Source organism: Salvelinus fontinalis, chromosome 9 (assembly GCF_029448725.1).
Source record: "Salvelinus fontinalis isolate EN_2023a chromosome 9, ASM2944872v1, whole genome shotgun sequence".
Classification (NCBI taxonomy): Eukaryota; Metazoa; Chordata; class Actinopteri; order Salmoniformes; family Salmonidae; genus Salvelinus; species Salvelinus fontinalis.
In genome coordinates this window covers 60,891,562-60,911,572 of record NC_074673.1, presented here as the reverse complement: position 1 = coordinate 60,911,572, position 20,011 = coordinate 60,891,562, and the positions used below count along the sequence as shown (strand labels likewise).

The 20,011-nt window shown below is 46.4% G+C and overlaps 1 non-coding gene across 1 annotated transcript; it reads left to right on the top strand.

Moving 5' to 3' along the window:
- The first annotated feature begins 14,603 nt into the window (after positions 1-14,603).
- Positions 14,604-14,720, top strand: LOC129863025 (U5 spliceosomal RNA). Its single transcript, XR_008760895.1, has one exon. It is a non-coding gene; the product is annotated as a U5 spliceosomal RNA (small nuclear RNA).
- The last annotated feature ends 5,291 nt before the right edge of the window (positions 14,721-20,011 follow it).

Below are 20,011 nucleotides of genomic sequence, written 5' to 3'. Positions count from 1 at the left end.
TGAAAATCCAATCAGTTTTCCACGTTGATTCAACGTCATCACATGATATTTTTTGGTTGAAATGCTGATTCAACCAGTTTTTGCCCAGTGATCATCTTTAATTAACCAGGTTTCCATGCAAAGTAGGCTACATGTCAGATAACAAATGTCACAGCATATTTTTGTCGGTAAACTATCTACATTTTGACATCACGAAAAAAGCCTATCTTAACAAGATGTGACCTTTTTGTCTAGGTAAAATTATTTACGTGAGAAATGGCGGTGGTAAGCCTTTATGCGGAAATATTGAAATAATAACCATCCTATCAAAGTCAACTTGGATTCAGGAGATGATGTGTAATGTGATTCTCCCACTTTGACTCGGGAAAGCATGACGTTTATTAGGCTACAGATAAAATAAATGATGATATACTGCACAGGGTGGTGAAAGTGCACGGTGACGAGCTTGTGGCACTTTTCCAATAAATATTGAGGTTTTTATTTTGGTGACATGATGGTAGATGCTTGGTTGCGTGTTTGACATGTACAAATAATCTCACTCTTTTGTCCATAATAATCTCGTCATGTACTATAATATATTTGCGCAATGTATCTGCGAGCGAGCACATTCGCTATAAAACTATTTTTATTTGATTTATAAAACGACCAGTAGAGTTGAAAATGCAATGGAAACCCATTTTAATTCTATTTTTTTATTCGGTACATTTGAATTGAACCGCAAATGTTATGTTTACGTGCACTAAGTCATCACACACAGCCTTTTATCCACAACAAGTCGATTTGATAGAAACACATCTCTAGTGAAGAAATGTGCATATTGTTTCTATATCAAATGAACCCTGTATCACCAAATATGTATATTTTCATTTACAATTGTATTTATCCATTAAATAAATAACAACAGCACATCCAATAATGTTATTGTAGACTAGGCTACTCCCATATCATATAAACAGAGCAAATAATAGAAGGCGACTTTACCGGTAGACTATTAACGCCGTAAAAGAAGAACCGTTATCGACACGAGGCCAAGTAGTAAATGTTTTCAGACAAACCAAACGGCCAATGTGTATCACACAGTAAATGTTTCCAAATAATATCACGATCATAAACTAGCCATATGCACGATTCCTTCACAATGACTTCCATCCAGTTCATAATGACCAGATCATCTCCTTCATCCTCGCTGCTCTTCAAAGTCGCGTCTTAACCCATGTGTCGTGGTAAACAATTTAGTTTCCATATTTCTTTATGCACAAAACAAACAAATAAACAATATTTCTGCCTCACGGACGCAGTGGCGGTTCTAGCTTGTATGGCTCCCTGGGTGAACCCCCCCTTCAGCCCCCCCCCCCCCCCCAAAAAAAGCACCATTCAGCACTAACTGTAATTTTTATTTGGAACAACACAAATAAATAATCATAACATTTAAAACTATATAAATATGCAAAAATATATTTACAAAAATAAGATATCCCCAAAAAAGTAACAAAGACAAATATAAACAAATTTGTGTTGATTTGGCACTCGAGCGTCAATACATTACCCATCCCCCAACACTGTCAACCAAGAGTCAAGACCAAACCAATTCACCTTGGTGGTGTGCAGACTGGTTGAATATTATTCTGAACGATTTCACACAAACCAGAAAAAAAATGCAACAATATGTCTGTGAAATATATATTCACAGTATTATGAATGAATTGTGGTTTATTTAGTAACATTTCGTAGTGTGACCGATTTTACTAATTGCATTAGTACTGTACAAAGAGTTGCGCTATTTGATAGATTCCCCCGCTCCCCCTACCTCGGGCTTCCAGTGGGGAGACCTACCCCCGCCCCCCTCCCCATCACAAACTAGAATCAGGGCGCCCACTCAGACAAGGTTAATTGACCCACAGTCCCACACCGTGACATGATATCATTGACGTGACGTGCAAATGAGCGATAGAAAACCGATCGCGCAAATGTCACAATTCCAAATGTTTTTGTGCGGGTGCCCTGTGTCACCCTGGGCGGCTGCCCATGTCACCTATAACTAAATTCGCCACTGCAGGGACATGTTGACGACCTCATTGGCGTCACCGAGTTTCATCTTCGGTCAGATATTCTTTGCTTTGGTATACAAATGAGCAGTGGCGATTTTAGCATGTAAATCTTAATGGGGCCAAAAAAAAATGCATGCCAGCAAAGTCAATACACAATACAACACAACATTAAACAATACATTTATTGCACTATAACGGTGACAAACGGTTCCCACAAACTGTTAGGGCCTACATAATGCTGTCCCAACAGCAGAGTCCCAACAGCAGTCCCAGCACCTTACCACTACTATCAGCGGAGCCTTGTCTGGCAGCGAAACAGTTCATTCAGCCTCATTTACTGCCTTTAAAAAACATAACTGATATGGCTGACTTGCTTAAACACATGTGGTTTCTACTGACAATTGAGATGTACAAACTATAGCATAAGGGGACGGCGAGCGAGCTAGGACGGATCTAGTCAATATAACTACTTGTTCAGCACTTTTAAAATGTACAGCGAACCGGAAGAACCGGAAGAACAGATAATCCGTGCTTTGGTATACAAATGAGCAGTGGCGATTTTGGCATGTTCTTACAGTATTCTCCATGTATACCAAGTCAGAACAGTAGGATAATCCGTAGAATAAATAAAGTGGGTATATAAGAAGACAATGAAAACTCTTACAATATTCAATTGTTACATTTCTCTAAAACAAGCTATAGGCTACATGTGCACCACCAAGTCAATTAGGAGGGGGAAATGGACCAAATTATTAGGGTGAGGCACATGGGCCACTAACAGCTTACTACACAACATACACTTAGTATTACTTTCTTAGCTATAGTATACATATCTCCCTGGCATATCACATCATTTATGTAGTAGCATACAATACATTTTTGGACTCACCTTGTTGTGCTGTGCTCACTTGAACAAGAAGGTGGCGCAGTGGTCCTTCATGGGAAAATTTTATCATCTAAATTTGTCATCAAAGTCTGCCATTCTCTGGATTTATGGTGCTTTCAAGACAAATGGGAACGTGGAAATTAACAAGGTTGAATCATGAGGACATCAGTGATCTTCAGGTCGTAGCTCCAGAAAGAGGCCTGAGTTCCTGACTTGCAATTCCGAGTTGGATGACCATTCATAACGTATTTTCCCAGTCAGAGCTCATTTTTTCCAAGTTCCCAGTGGTCTTGAACTCACCAAAGTCTGACATTTCCAATTTCTGAGTTTACAGTTGTTTTGAATGCAGCAGAAGTCATGCTGGATGGAGAGCAAGGCCAATGTCGAATGTTTATCATTTTAAGTGTAGAAAATACACCCTTAAACCCAGAATTGGACCACACACTCCACTGAATAGCAGGCTAGTGATTGCTATGCAATACTTGCAGTTAGTCACTGATTCCTTCCAAACCACTCATTGCTGAATTTGCGGTTTCCAACTTGTTGTGTAATGTTTATGTCCAATGGCCGATGAGCACCAATATGTTTTATCTCTAATTTCTCTTCATTATTTTGCTTCATATGACAAGGATTGAAAAGGATTTGCCAGTGGATTGTCGACTTGATTCATGATGATGACTGATAGCTTCCTAGCTAAAACTTTGAAAGTATGATGTTGACAATCAGTCCAATCAAAGCTACTGTAGATATTTTTTATTTATTTATTTTTATTTCACCTTTATTTAACCATATAGGCCAGTTGAGAACAAGTTCTCATTTACAACTGCGACCTGGCCAAGATAAAGCAAAGCAAATCAACAAAAACAACAACACAGAGTTACACTGTTCTGCTTCCGGCTATGGAACCCTGACCTGTTCACCGGACGTGCTATCTGTCCCAGACCTGCTGTTTTCAACTCTCTAGAGACAGCAGGAGCGGTAGAGATACTCTTAATGATCGGCTATTAAAAGCCAACTGACATTTACTCCTGAGGTGCTGACTTGCTGCACCCTCGACAACTACTGTGATTATTATTATTTGACCATGCTGGACATTTATGAACATTTGAACATCTTGGCCATGTTCTGGAATAATCTCCACCCGGCACAGCCAGAAGAGGACTGGTCACCCCTCATAGCCTGGTTCCTCTCTAGGTTTCTTCCTAGGTTTTGGCCTTTCTAGGGAGTTTTTCCTTGCCACCGTGCTTCTACACCTGCATTGCTTGCTGTTTGGGGTTTTAGGCTGGGTTTCTGTACAACACTTTGAGATATCAGCTGATGTAAGAAGGGCTATATAAATACATTTGATTTGATACACAAACAAACGTACAGTCAATAACACAATAGAAACATCTATGTACAGTGTGTGCTAATGTAGAAGAGTAGGGAGGTAAGGCAATAAATAGGCCATAGAGGCAAAATAATTACAATTTAGCATTAACACTGGAGTGATAGATGTGGAGATGATCATGTGCAAGTAGAGATACTGGGGTGCAAAAGAGCAAGAGGATAAATAACAATATGGGGATGAGGGTAGTTGGGTGTGCTATTTACAGATTGGCTGTGTGCAGGTACAGTGATCAGTAAGCTGCTCAGACAGCTGATGCTTAAAGTTAGAGAGGGAGATATAAGACTCCAGCTTCAGTGATTTTTGCAATTTGTTCTAGTCATTGGGAGCAGAGAACTGGAAGGAAAGGCGGCCAAAGGAAGTGTTGGCTTTGGGGAGGACCAGTGAGAAATACCTCCTGGAGCGCATGCTACGTTAGGGTGTTGCTATGGTGACCGGTGAGCTGAGATAAGGCGGGGCTTTAGCTAGCAAAGACTTATAGATGACCTGGAGCCAGTGGGTTTGGCGACGAATATGTAGCGAGGACCAGCCAACGAGAGCATACAGGTCGCAGTGGTGGGTAGTATATGGGGCTTTGGTGACAGTACACAATGCAATGAATTTCTTATTTGCAGGTTCACCTTTCGACAATGCAAAACAATAGAAAAAGTAGTAACTAAGTGAATAACGCAAATTTACTTTTTTTTACACTACCGTTCAAAAGTTTTGGGTCACTTAGAAATGTCCTTGTTTTTGAAAGAAAATCTATTTTTTTGTCGATTACAATAACATCAAATTGATCATAAATACAGTGTAGACATTGTTAATGTTGTAAATTACTATTGTAACTGGAAACGGCTGATTTAAAAAAAAAAATTGAATATCTACATAGGCGTACAGAGTCCCATTACCAGCAACCATCACTCCTGTGTTCCAATGGCATGTTGTGTTAGCTAATCCAAGTTCATAATTTTAAAAGGCTAATTGATCATTAGAAAACCCCCTTTGAAATTATGTTAGCGCAGCTGAAAACTGTTGTTCTGATGAAAGAAGCAATAAAACTGGCCTTCTTCAGTCAAGTTGAGCATCTGGAGCATCAGCATTTGTGGGTTCAATTACAGGCTCAAAAGGGCCAGAAACAAATAATTTTCTTCTGAAACTCGTAAGTCTATTCTTGTTCTGAGAAATTAAGGCTATTCCTTGCGAGAAATTGCCAAGAAACTGAAGATCTGGTACAACGCTGTGTACTACTCCCTTCACAGAACAGCGCAAACGGTCTCTAACCAGAATAGAAAGAGGAGTGGGAGCACAACTGAGCAAGAGGACGAGTACATTAGAGTGTCTAGTTTGAGAAACAGACGCCTCACAAGTCCTCAACTGGCAGCTTCATTAAATAGTGCCTGCAAAACACCAGTCTCAACGTCAACAGTGAAGATGCAACTCCGGGATGCTGGCCTTTCTATATGGAAATAACAGACATAAGCCAATCATGTTTACCTGTAGAATGGAATAGGTTATAAGACCTCTATGATTCATTTCATTTTGTCAGTTCTACTACCTCAACATTGCCCATTTTAAACAGGGAGCCAGTAGCTAACAAAGTGGCTAGCCAGTCAAGCTAGCTAAATCAGAAACAAAACCCATCAAATACACTCGCTGAAAATATACACTTTCCTAATATCATGACTTAAATCAACATCCTTAGCTTGCCCATTCACTAAATATACTGTTAAATAACTCTGACTGAAAACCAATAGCTTATGGATGCTGAGCACTAATGCTATCTTATTAGCATTAGCTAACCCTTAGTCTCCCTCAGTGTAACAGCATAAACTTTACGTCGTCCCCTCGCCCCGACACGGTCGCGAACCAGAGAACCTCTGCACACATCAACAACGGTTACCCACGAAGCATCGTTACCCATCGCTCCACAAAGGCCGCGGCCCTTGCAGAGCAAGGGGCAACACTACTTAAAGTCTCAGAGCAAGTGACGTAACTGATTGAAATGCTACTAGCGCGTACCCGCTAACTAGCTAGCCATTTCACATCCGTTACATCAGCATATCTACGGTAGCTACCACCAACCCTGCATAAACCTGTGGCTAACTCTGCTGCTGCTACAATTTTACTTTCTGGCTGCTCTCCACCTCATTCACTACGGCCTGCTCATTCTCAACCAGTTTGCTTTTTTTGTCTCTCTTTCAGAAGAAGCTCAGAATATCCATATATTGCTGAGTAATGACTTGACATCTAACCGGTGCTGTAGTAGTGGGGAGGGGTCAAGGGACGTGAGCGGTCCACTGCATTGTGAAATCTCAACCCATCACCGCAGGCACAGGCACGTCCCTCCAGGGGCTTCTTGCTGTGCCTGCTACTGTATAGCGCAAGTGATGCTCGGTTATGTAAACATTTTGGGGCTTAGGCCCCAGAAGCCCAGGCCTAACGATGGCACATCTTTTTTGAAAAATGATGATGGAAACTATTATCAGCTAACAACTCTCTCATGTCTCGTCATTGAGCAGCCCAAATGGGGCGGTTTCTATGGACACTCACAGATGCAGAGAAGCACATGGGCCAGCGCAGGGAGCGAGGGACAGACCGAGATGGATCAGACCGAGATGGATCGGCTATGGATACTAATGGAGGAAGTTACTGTATTTCTCATTTCGGGTTGAGCAATCGGGCCCCGGGGAGAGTAGGGCTTGATCGTCACCGGCATTGCTTTTCTGGTTGTCTGACAAGTTTCACCATCCAATTATCTCAGATCTAGGCTACAGGAGTACAAGTTTCTCCATTGCACGGACAGTGGTGATGGGTTGGCACATGAGAACTAGATGGTCATTTTCCAAACCAGATTTTTTTTTAAACTTGCTCTTTAAAATTATTTTTGTGGGAGTTGAAAATGTCTCACTTCAGTGAAAAGCAGTGAAAAATAATCAAAGTAAAAAATATGTCAATATTTATTTGACGAACTACTATATCAGCCTTATTACTTTGGAGTGTGGGGCAGTTAGATCACATATTTAATCACAAATAACTACACTTTTATACCACAGTATATGCAAACTGTAATAATAGAGGACAGAATACAAAGAGGCATTGGTGAAGTTTAAAATAAAATACAAAAGTTTATTTTATCACAACAGTCTGGATGGACAATAAAATATATGACCTACGTGGAAGATTAAACTACCAACGGTGTCACGTTCTGACCATAGTTCTTGTGTGTTGTGCTTGTTTTAGTGTTGGTCAGGACATGAGCTGGGTGGACATTCTATGTTGTTTGTCTGTTTCTATGTTTGGCCTAATATGGTTCTCAATCAGAGGCAGATGTTTTGTGTTGTCTCTGATTGGGAATCATATATAGGTGGCTTGTTTTGTGTTGGGGTTTGTGGGTGATTGTTTCCTGTCTCTGTGTTTTCTCTGCACCAGCTAGGACTGTATCGGTTTGCCACATTTTGTAATTGTTAAGTGTTCACTGTTTATCAGTATTAAATATGTTGAGCACCAACTACGCTGCGTCTTGGTCCGATACCTGTTACACCCTCTCTTCTCGTGAAGAGAGGGAAGGCTGCCGTTACAAACGGGACAGTCAAACTAAAATATCTTATGCTTCACGGAGACGTGGTTGAATGATGACACGATCAACATACTGCTGGTTAGACGCTGCACCGGAAGGATAGAACCTACCTAGAGAGTTTTCAACTGTATTTTTCGTAGCTGTTTTACATACCACCACAGTCGGAGGCTGGCACTGAGACAGCATTGAATGAGCTGTATTCCGCTATAAGAAAACAAGAAAATGCTCACCCAGAGGTGGTGCAGGGAAACTTAAATCCATTTCACCAAATTTCTATCAGCATGTTAAATGTGTAATCAGAGGGAAAGAAAACTCTGAACGCATACAAAGCTCTCCCTCCCCATCCATTTGGCAAACCTGACCATAATTCTATCCTCCTGATTCCTGCATACAAGCAAAAATTAAAGCACCAGTGACTAGATCAATAAAAAAGTGGTCAGATCAAGCAGATGCTAAGCTACAGGACTGTTTGCTAGCACAGACTGGAATAAGTTCAGCGATTCCTCCGATGGCATTGAGGAGTACACCACATCAGTCATTGGCTTCATCAATAAGTGCATCGACGACGTCATACCCACAGTCACCGTACATACAGTACATACCCCAACCAGAAGCCATGGATTACAGGCAACATCCGTACTGAGCTAAAGGCTAGAACTGTCGCTTTCAAGGAGCGGGACTCTAACCCGGAAATCCCGCTATGCCCTCCGACGAACCATCAAACAGGAAAAGTGTCAATACAGGACTAAGATCGAATTGTACTACACTGGCTCTGACGCTCTTCGGATTTGGCAGGGCTTGCAAACCATTACAGACTACAAAGGGCAGCACAGCCGAGAGGTGTCCAGTGACACGAGCCTACCAGACGAGCTAAACTACTTCTATGCTTGCTTCGAGGTAAATAACACTGAAACATGCATGAGAGCACCAGTTGTTCTGGAAAACTGTGTGATCATGCTCTCCTCAGCCGACGTGAGTAAGGCCTTTAAACAGGTCAACATTCACAAGGCCGCAGGGCCAGACGGATTACCAGGAGGTGTACTGCGAGCATGTGCTTAACTGGCAAGTGTCTTCACTGACATTTTCAACCTCTCCCTGTCCGAGTCTGTAATACCAACATGTTTTAAGCAGACCACCATAGTGCACGTGCCCAAAAACAGAAGGTAACCTGCCTAAATGACCACCGACCCATAGCACTCACGTCTGTAGCCATGAAGTGCTTCGAAAGGATGGTCATGGCTCACATAAACACCATTATCCCAGAAACCCTAGACCCACTCCAATTTGCATACCGCCCCAACAGATCCACAGATGATGCAATTTCTATTGCACTCCACACTGCCCTTTCCCACCTGGACAAAAGGAACACCTATGGGAGAATGCTATTCATTGACTACCGCTCAGCGTTCAACACCAAAGTGCCCTCAAAGCTCATCAATAAGCTAAGGACCCTGAGACTAAACCCCTCCCTCTGCAACTGGATCCTGGACTTCCTGACGGGCTACCCCCAGGTGGTAAGGGTAGGTAACAACACATCCGCCACGTTGATCCTCAACACAGGAGCCCCTCAGGGGTGCGGGCTCAGTCCCCTCCTTTACTCCCTGTTCACTCATGACTGCACGGCCAGGCACGACTCCAACACCATCATTAAGTTTGCCGATGACACAACAGTGGTAGGCCTGATCACCGACAACGACGAGACAGCCTATAGGGAGGAGGTCAGAGACCTGGCCGTGTAGTGCCAGGACAACAACCTCTCCCTCAATGTGATCAAGACAAAGGAGATGATTGTGGACTACAGGAAAAAGAGGACCGAGCACACCATCATTCTCATCAACGGGGCTGCAGTGGAGCATGTTGAGAGCTTCAAGTTCCTTGGTGTCCACATCATCAACAAACTAACATGGTCCAAGCACATCAAGACAGTTGTGAAGAGGGCATGACAAAACCTATTCCCAGTCAGGAGACTGAAATGATTTGGCATAAGTCCTCAGATCCTCAAAAGGTTAACAGTTCCACCATCGAGAGCATCCTGACTGGTTGCATCACTGCCTGGTATGGCAACTGCAAGGCCTCCGACTGCAATGAACTACAGAGGGTAGTGTGAACGGCCAGGTGCATCACTGGGGCCAAGCTTCTTGCCACCCAGGACCTCTTTACCAGGCGGTGTCAGATGAAGGCCCTAAAAATGTTAAAAGACTCCAGCCACCCTAGTCATAGACTGTTCTCTCTGCTACCGCACGGCAAGAGGTACCGGAGCGCCAAATCTAGGTCCAAGAGGCTTCTTCCATCGGGACACCTCTGCCCTCCAAGGGGAAACACAAGTCAACAGAGTCAACAGAGCATAGCATACATTTGAGTTCCAATATTTAAAATGCTAATTATATATATATTTGTTTTACCATCATGAAGACCGGCAATTCTATTATTCTTTAAAAACGGACCTGGACTTTTTTTTACACTAACATGAAGAGGACGTTGAACTAATGCAAGCGGTGAAATTTCATAAAATGTTAGGGTCAAGATTCATACCTGAGATCTGAAGTGAGAATGCATAGCTGTAGTAGGTTTACAGCACACCAGAATGCAGGCAACTTTGAGGTTGAGGAATTAACACTGAATCCAGGAGGGTATCATATTCTGTGGTACCAGCTTGTATCAACTGCACATACCCTCTCTGGTGATACAACATCAAGATGGACTTGCTCAACCTGGACAGCAGATCCTTTTTTAATTTTTTTATTTAACTAGGCAACTCAGTTAAGAACAAATTCTTATTTTCAATGATGGCCTGGAACAACAGATTTTTACCTTGTCAGCTCAAGGATTCAATCTTGCAACCTTTCGGTTACTAGTCCAACACTCTAACCACTAGGCTACCTGTTGAAGTTGTCACAGATGATGATCGGTTCAGCACCTTTAAACTATGACAATGGAATGAGTGTGTGTGCGTGCGTGTGTGTACTGGTTTGAATTTGTTTGTGACTTCTTACCTGTAGAAAACTACAATTGTGGCACTTCAAACAGACTGTGTTAGTTTAACAGTAGTAACTTCACGTCGTCCCCTCGCCCCGACACGGGCGCGAACCAGGGACCCTCTGCACACATCAACAGTCACCCATGAAGCGTCGTTACCCATCGCTCCACAAAAGCCGCGGCCCTTGCAAAGCAAGGGGCAACACTACTTAAGTCTCAGAGCAAGTGACGTAACTGATTGAAATGCTACTAGCGCGCACCCGCTAACTAGCTAGCCATTTCACATCCGTTACACTCACCCCCCTTTCAACCTCCTCCTTTTCCCGCAGCAACCAGTGATCCGGGTCAACAGCATCAATGTAACAGTATAACTTTAAACCGTCCCCTCGCCCCGACACGGGCGCGAACCAGGGACCCTCTGCACACATCAACAACAGTTGCCCACGAAGCACGGTCGTTACCCATCGCTCCACAAAAGCCGCGGTCCTTGCGAAGCAAGGGGCAACACTACTTAAGTCTCAGAGCAAGTGACGTAACTGATTGAAATGCTACTAGCGCGCACCCGCTAACTAGCTAGCCATTTCACATCCGTTACATTAGCATGGCTATTAATGTACATTTTGCTATGGTAACCAGGGAAGTGTCACCAGCAAAGTTAGTTTAATGAAAGCAGTTGACGCGGTTACTAAATCCGCTCTACTTTGTCATTGGTAGAAGCCATTCCTGTTACGATTTCAGATTTGAGAAGCAGAGAAGTGGTATTTGTGTAAATTGTTTGGAAAGTGGTCAAAAAGGCAGTTGTTTCAAAAAGTTAGGAGGCAGTGTATGTGGTTACTAAAACAGCTGTATCATTTGATTGGTAGAAAAATTTTCCGTTCGGATTTGAATGGCAGGGAAACAGACTAAGATGACATGCTAAGTTTTTGTCTTGTTGGGAAAATGGTAGAAATTTCAGTTGTTTGTAACAGTTCAAAGAAAATGTTGTTGATGCGGTTACTAAAACAGCTGTACCATTTGATTGGTAGAATATATTTTTGTCTGATTTGAATAGCAGAGAAGTAGAGTAAGATGTAATACGCTGTTGGGAAAGTGGTCAAAGTAGCTGATTTGTGTCAAAAGTTACATTTGAACACTTGCTGTTGTTGTGGAAGGGAGGAACTCACATGGAACTGGAAAGTTTAATAAGGCTATTATTTGGGGGGAGAAATATGATGTTGCATCTAGTGATGACAGCTCTTTAAAAGTATTTTTTGTGGTAGAACTATGTAGAATAAGTTTACATGTAGACCTACTGATAGCTTTCTGGAGTTCTATCTAATAAATAAACTATTTAGGCTAACAGTGATCACCGTTTCAACTTGAATAGCAGTGAAGTAGATAAAGAAGTCATAACCTAAGTTTATGTCTTACCTGTTGGGAAAGTGGTCAGAAGTTTGAAAGAAAAGGAAAGCAGAAAGGCATGACATTTTAGCACGAGCCCTACCCATACCAGCAACATTCAGGCCCTACCTTCCCAGATTGCTCAACCCGAAATGAGAAAGACAGTAACTTCCTCCATTAGTATCCATAACTGATCCATCTCTGTCTGATCCATCTCTGTCTGTCCCTCGCTCCCTGCGCTGGCCCATGAACTCCTCTGCATGTGTGAGTATCCATAAAAATGGCCCCATTTGGGCTGCTCAATGACGAGACATGAGAGAGCTGTTAGCTGATATTAGCTAGCTACTTTTCGTCACTATAAACTTTTTATTGGTAGAAGATAATTCTCTTCTGATTCTAGATTTAAATAGCAGAGAAGTAGACTAAGATGTCATACTGTCATGTGTGCTCCCTCTCCGGCCTCTAGGTCACCAGGCTGCTCGCTAGGGCGCACACCTGTCACCAGCGTTACGCGCATGACACTCACCTGGACTCCATCACCTCCTTGATTACCTGCCCTTTATATGTCACTCCCTTTGGTTTCTTCCCCAGTCGTCATTGTTTCTGTTTCATGTCGGTGCGATGTTTGTGTTTCTTGTTTTGTTAATTTATTAATTAAATGCATTCACTTCCTGAACTTGCTTCCCGACTCTCAGCATACATCGTTACATATACCCTCTACGTTTTTGTATAAAGTGCTGGGAAAGTGGTAGAAATTTCAGTTGTTTAATGGTAGCAGTGCTAGATCAGGCGAAAGCCTTTGATCGCGTGAATAGATCCTTTCTATTCAGGGTGTTTGGTAAGTTAGGATTTGGGGAGAAGTTTATAGGATGGATCCGTACTTTATATGTCGGAGCGGGGTGCTGAGTTAGCGTAAACGGTCACTTGGGTGACGTTTTTGACCTCTCGTCAGGGGTCAGGCAGGGGTGCCCGCTCTCGGCTCTCCTCTTCGTTCTGTACATGGAGCCTCTGGGGGCTGCCATTAGGGCAGACACAGGGGTGGAGGGCTTGTTGATCCCTGGAAGTGGCGGGCTGCGTGTTAAGATGACGCAGTACGCCGACGACACTTCCTTGCTGCTTTGCAAGGAGTCGTGCCTGACAAGGTCCCTTGCCATCATTGGGGATTTCACCCGAGCGCCGGGAGCGGTTCTGAACCACGCAGAGTCTTCCGTTAAGTTTTCCGGAAGATGGCGTGGTAGGACGGATGTGCCCGGGGGGTTATCTCTCTGTAACGGGGCCCTGAAGATTCTCAGGGTCCATTTTGAGACCTCCGGCTTAGCGACGCTGAACTGGAACAAGGGTATCGCAGTGGTACAAAGGAAGTTAGCGATGTGAGGGCTAGGTCGTTATCTTTTGTAGGCAAGGTCCTGGTCCTAAAGGTGGATGTTTTGCCGTCTCTTTTGTATTTGGTGTACATCTACCCATTGCCGGCTTGTCTGATGAGACCTCTAGTAAGGCTAGTGTTTCAGTTCATGTGGGGTGGCAGGTACGAGTGGGTTGCCAGGGCACGCATGCTCTGTCCCATCGGAGAGGGAGGCAGGGAGGTACCACACCTCCCCCTCAAGCTGGACACAATTTTTTTGTCCTTTGTGTTGACGGAGCTGGCTCATCCGGTGACGCACCCGTCCGGTTACCTCCTGCGGGTGTTCTTCTCATATCAAGCGAGAAGCGTAATGGTGTGGTCTAACACGGGTCCTCGGGCGGAACAGCTGCCGTGGCACTTTGGCCATGCGGCCAAGTGGTTGCGTGCACTCCCCGAGGTTGATGTTGCCCGAGTAGGTTTAGACCACAGGCACCTGTATGAGGAGGTCAGACAGGCAGGGAGTCTGGCGCCTGTAGTGGGCGTCCCGGCAGTGGTCTGGAAGGGAGTGCAGGCGCGGGGCCTGGACAACAGGCTCAAGGACCTGAATTGGTTGAGCCTCCACAAGTGCTTGCCGGTCCACGCATCGACCCGGTATTGCAGTACCTCCGGGAACGGTGCAACACATTTCTCCCATTGTCAAGGGGAAAAAAGCCACAAAGCTTTGCAAACTGCTGGCAGAAGAAGAGAAGGAAAGAAAAAAGAAGAAACATCCAAAGTGAAAGAAGGGCAAAGCACCCTTCAATTGTTCCCCCATTTCCCGCCATTTTACTTTAAAAAAAAATGTTGGCTAGGATAGTGTGTGTCTGTCTGTCTGTCTGTCTGTCTGTCTGTCTGTCTGTCTGTCTGTCTGTGACTTTTTACCCACAGCCCTCGAAAACTTGGAAGAGTTGGTTCGGGGATCACCCGCGAGATCCCGTCTTAGAGTGCACAGAGTGTGTCTCGGGCCGTGACCTCTGACTTCCATACGACTCTGGTTTCTCTTCATTACGCACAAGCCTTTCGCCTTTTACTAAAGACTTCCGTGGAGAGGAACACTTACGAGTTCAACGTATTTTTGGAGGGGCTTTGCTTCTGGCAGAGCCCGGTATATCTTGTTTCAAGAGAAATCGACAGAGATGACCCCGAGACTTTTTGCTCAGGCGTTTCACTTCAATCGGGCTGACCGACTGACTGACCGACCGGTGTATTTTTCCACTCAAAGTAGTCGCTAGGGCAATTGAGTTCAAGCCCGACGATGACGACTGGCGTATTTGCAGGGCTTTGAACAAATAGTCGCACTAGGCGTAAAGAGCTAGTGACTTAAAGACGCATTGGCTACTTGAAAAAAAAAAAAACACCTGCCTGTCGCCAGGGAAACGTTGGGTGGGGAGGAGCCAACTTTTGCCAAACCGCTGAGGTCTGCCGAGACCCCCGGGTGCCCGGCGGGTGCAGGGGTCAATTTGTGGGTTATCGATTCTCGGCCTTTTGGCTCAGATCAAGCTTGGTACCGAGGTGCCTCAGAGCTCGCTGAGTTGAAAGGTCGAAGGTAGGAGAGGGGAAAGGAATCGTTTTAATATTTTTCCAATTTTCTTTTTTTGTTCTTTGGCTTCTTGGGAAGAGAGCTTGTTTTTGTTTAAAATGGAGCAGCAAAAGCCGAACAGGACGGTACCAGGTATTGGTTTGGCCAACACGGTGAGGTTTACCTGGACGGACAAGGAGATGGAGCCGTGGGGAAGAGAGACGTTTGGGAGAAATATCCTGATGGGGTGCCTTAAACTAGAGGTGAAAGATGTTCTATGTCTTCAGGGGAACCCGATGGAGAAGGCATATGTGACGTTTCACTCGGAGGAGAAGCACGACGACATTATGAAGACGGGAAGGGAAAGGAGAAAGACCCCTGTGCCATTATGCGGTGACTAGCCTGGCAAGGAACAATTTCTGGGTGGTCACCGTCAACATGTACAATCCGCATGTGAAGGATGAGGAGGTGAGGGCCTTTCTGGGGAGATATGTGGACAACGTATCCTCAGTGAGGCACCTCAGGGACTCCCTGGGATTCTGGAACGGGAGGAGAGGATTCCAGGTGCTTCTCAGGGAGGACCCGAAGGGTTTGGGTGGCTACCTCCATCCTCCGGCGACGTTCTCCCTGGGGGCTGACAGGGGGACATTGTTTTATGCCCGTCAGCCTCTGTTCTGCAGGCGGTGTATGGCCTACGGTCATGTCCTGGTCTCGTGCAACACCAGAAAGTGCAGGTTCTGTGGGTCGGGAGAGCACGAGGCCAAGGATTGTGTCGAACCCAAGGCTTGCCACGGGTGAGGCTCGTCAGCACACCTGTGGCGTGATTGCCCGGCTCCTCAAAGGTCGTACGCGTCTGCAGCTGGAGGGGGAGCGGGGGGTGGGGGGAGAAGAGAAAGAAAGAGCGGATGACAGTGATGGCACAGGGGAAACGACTGCACAGGAAGAGGATGGGAGGATGGAGACTGCGAAAGGAGAGAGGCGAGGAGCAGAGAAGGCCGGAACAGAAGGTGGAGTGGAGAGAGAGGAGGCGGAGGAGGGAACCGTGAAGGGATCGAAGGGAGAAGCAGAGACGAGACCAGATGAGGGAGCAGAGTGGGGAGACGGGGGGAAAGCAGGACGTCGAGCGCCCTGGTGGAAGAGATGGTGGAGGGGCTAGCAGGGAGGGGGGACGATGTCACCCCTTTGCCGCCATCTCCGGAGAGGAGAGTGAAGAGGAGGGTGCACTTGATGGACGGAAGGAGGGGAGGGGGTGGCCAAGCGAGTGATGGGGGAGGGAAGAGTTTCCTTGCTCTCGCTGGCATCCTCGGCCCCTCTACACTTAGGAGGGAGTGATTTCCAAGGTGGGGCTTTGGGCTGGGTGTCTGGGGGGGGGGATCTCAGCTCCTGTTTGAGGAGGTGGGGTCCCCTACTCTAGGCCCGGCAGCCTACAGGATGGGAGAAATGGAGGGCTGTGGTGGGGAACCCAGGATGCAGGGCACTCCGAGGCCTAACACCATGCCAGTATCCTGGGTTAGAGAGATGGAGGAGGACGGGGGGACATCAGGAGAGGAGAAGACGTCCCTGCCGGATGAGATGGCGCAGGGGAGCATTGGGTGAGTCTCCTGTTTTTTGTTGGTTTGGGTTTATTTTTGAAGGTTTGATTGAATTTATAATGAACCTTTCTGTTAATTTATTCAGTTTAAATGTAAGGGGTTTGAGGGATTTTGTTAAGAGGAGGGCGGTTTTTAGTTTCTTAGAGGGGGTGAGTTTTGATGTTTGTTTTTTACAGGAGGTTCATCTGAGGGCTAGCGGGGATGTTAACAGGTTTAGGAGGGAGTGGGATAAGGGGGAGTCAGTTTGGGGTATAGGTGGGGTACATTCAACGGGGGTGGGGATTTTGTTTGGGAATTGGGGGGTGAAGGTAGAGGGCTTTTTGTTGTGATGCAGGGGAGGGTTTTGGGGGTGGATATCACTTTTTGGGATAGTAGGTATAGGCTAGAGGTGGTGTATGGGCCACAGGTGGCGGCAGACAGGAGGGAGATGGTGGACTGTCTGGCGCCCCTGTGTGTTACAAATAGGCACTTGGTGATAGGAGGGGATTTTAATATAGATTTAAAGGTAGGAGGGGATAGCAGTGCAGGCACCATCACCGGGCTAATGGCTTGCCATGGTCTGGTTGATGGTGGCCTGCACACTACTCCAACAATGGCCGGTGCCACATGGCGCAACTCCCGGGGGGTTGCGCGGAGGCTCGACTACATTTTTCTATCCAGATCTTTGGGTCAGTTGTGTGGGCGGCTGTTGCCTGTTTTCTTTTCGGACCACGACGAGGTGTTCCTGCAGGTGGGGTCGCCAGTCTGCCTCTTCGGTAGGGGGAACTGGAAGTTAGATCGGGATGTGCTGGAGGAGCAAGCTTTTAGTTGATGCCTTTTTAAGGTTACTTTCGGGGGCTTGAAGGCCTCCGGTCCATGTGTGAGGGGGTGTTAGAGTGGTGGGATTTAGTGAAGGTAAGGATTATGGCCTTTATAATAGGATATTGCAAGAGGAAACAAAGTGAGGAAAGGAGGGAGGTGGATCGTATCCAAAGGTTAATCGAACTCGAGTACGAGGCAGGTAACCTCGCGGGTCGATAGACTGGGGAGAGATCCGCAGCCCTGAAGGCGAGCGGAAGGCTCAAGCTTTCCTGGAGCGTGCGCATAACGGATTTCTAGAACATAATGAGACTTGTTCCGCTATGTTCTTTAAGTCGGTTAGGGCCAGACAGAGTAGGAAGGTAATGCATGGGGTTAGGGAAGAAAATAGTAGTATAGTTAGAAAACCGGAGGAAATGGTCAGGGTGACAACTGACCATTTCCAAGGTTTTTTAAGGAAAGGGAAATGTGTTTTTAGAACACTTGTCCCGGCAATTGCCGGAGGACATTAGAGAAGCGATGGAGGCTCAGATCTCCCTCGAAGAGGTTGAGAGCGCTCTCAGGAGGATGGGAAAAGGGAAGGTGCCTGGGATGGATGGGCTGCCGGCCAAGTTTTACCTCAAGTTTTGAGGGATACTCGGACCGGTGGTCCTCGAAGTCTTGAACGTCATCCTCGAGACGGGGGTCCCGGGGGGATCAATGGCCGTCGGTGTGCTGTTACTTCTTTATAAGAAGGGGGACGCCACAGACCTTGGCAACTGGCGGCCTTTGACCATGCTGTGTGTAGACTACAAGCTGCTTGCAAAGGTCCTAGTGGATTGGTTGCGCACAGCCCTTCCCTACGTCGTTCATGAGGATCAGACGTGCGGGGTAGAGGGCCGCTCTATCAGGTGGATCCTGCAGTTGGTCAGGGACTCCATCGCTTGGGTAGAAGATAGAGGGTTGCCTTTAATTGTAGCAGCGCTAGATCAGGCAAAAGCCTTTGATCGCGTGAATAGATATTTTCTTTACAGGGTGTTAGGTAAGTTAGGATTTGGGGAGAAGTTTATAGGATGGATCCGTACTTTATATGTCGGAGCGGGGTGCCGGGTTAGCGTAAACGGTCTCATGGGTGACGTTTTTGACCTCTCGTCTGGGTTCAGGCAGGGGTGCCCGCTCTCGGCCCTCCTCTTCGTTCTGTACATGGAGTCTCTGGGGGCTGCCATTAGGGCAGACACAGGGGTGGAGGGCTTGCTGATCCCTGGAAGTGGCGGTCTACGCGTCAAGTTGACGCAGTACGCCGACGACACTTCCTTGCTTCTTTGCAAGGACTCGTGCCTGACAAGGTCCCTTGCCATTATTGGGGACTTCACCCGAGCGTCAGGAGCGGTTCTTAACCACGCAAAGTCTACCGTTAAGTTTTTCGGAAGATGGCGTGGTAGGACGGATGTGCCCGGGGGATTTTTGCTCTGTATCGGGGCCCTGAAGATTATCGGGGTTCATTTTGAGACCTCCGGCTCAGCGACGCTGAACTGGAACATGGGTATCGCAGTGGTACAGAGGAAGCTAGCGATGTGGAGGGCTAGGTCGTTGTCCTCGAGGTGGATGTATTGCCGTCTCTTTTGTATTTGGCGTACATCTACCCATTGCCGGCTTGTCTGAGGAGGCCTCTAGTGAGGCTTGTGTTTCAGTTCATGTGGGGTAGCAGGTATGAGTGGGTCACCAGGGCACGCATGCTTTGCCCCATGAGGCAGGGGGGTACAACATTTCCCCCTCAAGCTGGAGTCAATTTTTGTTTCCTTTTTGTTGACAGAGCTTGCTCATCCGGTAATACACCCGTCCGGTTACCTCCTGCTGATGTTCTTCTCATACCAGGCGAGAAGCGTAAGGGTGTGGTCTAACACGGGTCCTTGGGCGGTACAGCTGCCGTGGCACTTTGGTCATGCGGCCAAGTGGTTGCTTGCGCACCCCGAGATTGAAGTTGCCCGAGTAGGTTTAGACCACAGGCACCTGTACGAGGAGGTCAGACAGGCAGGGAGTCCGGCGCCTGTAGTGGGCGTCCCGGCAGTGGTCTGGGAGGGAGTGCAAGCTAGGGCTAGGGCACGGGTGTTGTGGGCTAGGGCACGGGTGTTGTTAGGAAGGGTAAGAGGGGATTTTGTTTTGACATGGGAAAGGTTAGAGAGAGGAGTAGGGAGAGCGAGAGGAACGGATAGGGATAGGTTTCTGCTCTGGCTCCTCATGAGTCTCTTTAAACGGCGGCTGTGGAAAGCCAGACAGAACATGGTAAAGACAGGGAGAGATTGGGGTGTGGAGAGGATAGTGAGGAGGGTGGAAGAAAATGTGAGGGGGAGGATGAAGAGGGAGGAGAGGAAGTGGGGGCAGCATGCTGCCCGGGAGAGGTGGAAGGGGGGTTTAGGACTGTGGTAAAGGAAATAGGTTAGGTATGGGGAAAGAGGGAAAGGTAGGGATTTAGTTATGTAATTTATGTGGGCATTGAGGGGGAGGG